The sequence below is a fragment of the Epinephelus moara genome, chromosome 6 (genome assembly GCF_006386435.1).
Source record: "Epinephelus moara isolate mb chromosome 6, YSFRI_EMoa_1.0, whole genome shotgun sequence".
Lineage (NCBI taxonomy): Eukaryota > Metazoa > Chordata > Actinopteri > Perciformes > Serranidae > Epinephelus > Epinephelus moara.
In genome coordinates, this window is record NC_065511.1 from 4691374 (window position 1) to 4694634 (window position 3261).

General features: G+C 40.4%; 1 pseudogene; it reads left to right on the forward strand.

Annotated features, from left to right (window-relative positions):
• The window catches only part of LOC126391649 (uncharacterized), a 31948-nt pseudogene that overhangs the window by 11779 nt on the left and 16908 nt on the right, over window positions 1-3261 (forward strand).

Genomic DNA, 3261 nt, shown 5'->3' on the forward strand with positions numbered 1-3261 from the left:
TTTATTATGCTGATCTGTTCTGTACGACATCTATTGCACATCTGTCCGTCCTGGAAGAGGGATCCCTCCTCAGTTGCTCTTCCTGAGGTTTCTACCGTTTTTTTTCCCCGTTAAAGGGTTTTTTTGGGGAGTTTTTCCTTATCCGCTGCGAGGGTCATAAGGACAGAGGGATGTCGTATGCTGTAAAGNTTTTTCTCCCCGTTAAAGGGTTTTTTGGGGAGTTTTTCCTTATCCGCTGCGAGGGTCATAAGGACAGAGGGATGTCGTATGCTGTAAAGCCCTGTGAGGCAAATTGTGATTTGTGATATTGGGCTTTATAAATAAAATTGATTGATTGATTGATTGTAATTAATGTTAGTTGTTATTAAACATTTGCTATCAAACGTAGTTATCAAAAACATTGTTTTGATGCCAAAAAGCGACCCAGAATATATACACAGAGAATCAACTTATTCAAAGTAGGCTATTACACAAACACAAAAACGTTAGCTTGAATAGTAAGCTATCTAACCTATCAGTTAAAAGAGAAATTTCTTTAGTTTTGAACTAACGTTAGCTAGCTAATTTGCTATTATAGGCTAACATAGTTGGAACATAATATCAACAATAATTAGGGACTTTCCTAATTTGAGGAAACTTTTAAAAATCTCCTTGACACCAAACGTTACATTACCAAGACATGCAAACATACCTTTATCTTGTCATTGTTTTCTCCTCTTCCTCTTTCTTCCTTTTTTTTCCTGCCCCTGAAGGGTATGTCCTTTTTAGCTACATTTTTTAGGCCTTCCACCTGCTCCTAGCTCCTTGGATGCGCACTGCACACTGCAGGGCTGGATGCACACCTTACCAGCGGAGCTCTGACATTTAGAGCAGAGAGGCAGTAGGAAACAGAGCAGTCTAAAAGACCTGAGCAGCCAGAATCACAGTTTACTCCATAGTTTTGAAAGAAAATAGTGTGGGTGTGCGTTGGTGCAAAGATGCATTCTGGGTGGGGCATGAGCGACTGGAGCGAAATTGGAGCGAGAGATAAGGATCCGCTCCACCTTTTAAAAAAAAAAAAAAAAAAAATAGCTGCTCCTCGCTCAACACAAAATCCTTCCGCTCCCCGCTCAGCTTCGCTCCGCTCACATGCTCTGGTAGGAAACTACACTCTGTTAACATAATATTGTCTTTTTGTACAACAACATACATTTGATAATATATGAATCATCATCACTCACACATGGAAAAAAAAAAAAAATATTTTCTTTTTTTTCTTTTAAGTTAATTGCTCCTGGGGGCCCCCTAGTGGTCACGGGGCCCTAAGCAGGTGCTTAGTTTGCTTATGCCTTGGGCCGGCTCTGCTTTTCCATCACAATAAACAAAGTTATGGAGATGAACATTTTGTCACATACTAAATCTTACCATGTCTTAGCTTGCTTTTTTTGTGTTAGCAATATACACAATGCAAATACACAATGTAAAAAGTTGGTTTTCTTATTATTTGTACATTCAAAGGATATGTGAGCTGTTTGGAAATGACAGCCAATAAAATATTTTTTGATTTAACAGAAATTTACCTTAGGCTCTTAGTAAACTAATCCCTGTGAGTTTATCTGTGGAGTGTCCCTTTAATTCTTGACTATACAAGATTACAAATTGATGGCTTGACTGTGCAAGGAAATAATAAAATGGAAAACAATGCTTAGAAGTTATAAAATTATTACTCTGATGGACCCAAAAAGTATTTCTGCAAATATGTAAATCTCATCAATACTAAAATGACTGGTCAAAGCTCAAAGGGTCAGACGGTGTATTCTAAGTCCTGCCCTCCTCTCACAGTTGGTCAAGTTTCTTCACAAACATGTCTCACCAATGTTGATAAGCTGTCTGCTTTCCAACAGCAGCTGATTGGTAGCTGAGCTAACTGAAATCTGTAAAGACATCTTTAAATGTTAAAGAAAGCAGATAAAAACTGCACTGAACAGCAACAGATTTTCACTCTATCTCAGAACAAGCCTTGTTAGCTGCATTATAATCTTTGTTTTTGTCCACATTGCTTTCCACAATTGTTATTTTTTTCTCTTACTAACAATCCCACTGTATCGAACAGAATTAAAAAAAACAAACAGAGGATGACGCTCAAACTTTGGCAAACAAACACACACCTGTTCAGAGCTATACAAAATGTGTGTATTTAGGGAGATGTGTTGCTAAATGAATGCTTAGAACAGGAGCATACAGTATGAGTGGATAGTGGAGAAATGTGTCGTGCAGCAGGAGCTCCTTCAGCTCACCTCTCCACATGCTGCCCAAACAACCACTGTGGGATCACTAGCGCTACCTAAGTGACGTGGTGTTCACCATACACTCACATAAAGAGCTGCATTCACCAGAGACATCTGGCTGAAGACTCTGCCTGCCTGAACACTAAATATGACTGTTTATGGCCAACTGCTTCTGTCTGGCATCGATTTAGAGTCCCAAGGGCCAGCTGGAACACATACAAGAAGCCTTTTATTCTCTGTACCAAACAGCCATTGAACACAAAATGACAGCATCAGGAAACACTTGTTATTTTATAAGATGCACTCTCTTATTAATTATAGAACTTAATTGCTGCTATTTGCCCAATAGCACTATTGTATATTGTATAATGTATGTTTGTATGTTTTCAATTGTGTGTTATGTTTTGTGTATTGTACATACCTTGTGGTTCTTGGGAAAAGCCAAAGACAATTAGTGAATTAGAAGCGCAGCTCCGCACCATGGAAAACCATTCAGTAGCTGCGGTAGTTAGCCAGCCCCCTGTAGCTGGTATGGAGCCACATAGCATAGCCTCCGCTAGCGGTCCTCCGGTAACACTTGTACAGCCAGGAGGTTGGGTAACTGTTAGCCAGAGGCACAGCTCCCAAGCCGAAGCCCACGGCTCACCACCAGCCCACACCCGCTGAGGACAAAATTCTGGTTATTGGCAGCTCTATTCTGAGGAACGGGAAGTTAGCAACACCAGCGGCCATAGTCAAATGTATCCCTGGGGCCAGAGCGGGTGACATTGAATCCAATTTAAAACTGCTGGCTAAAGCTAAACGTAGATTCAGTAAGATTGTTATTCATGTTGGCGGCAGTGACACCCGGTTACACCAATCGGAGGTCACTAAAATTAATATTGCCTCGGTGTGTGAATATGCAAAAACTATGTCGGACTCCGTAGTTTTCTCTGGACCCCTCCCAAATCTGACCACTGATGACATGTTTAGCCGTATGTCATCATTTAATCGC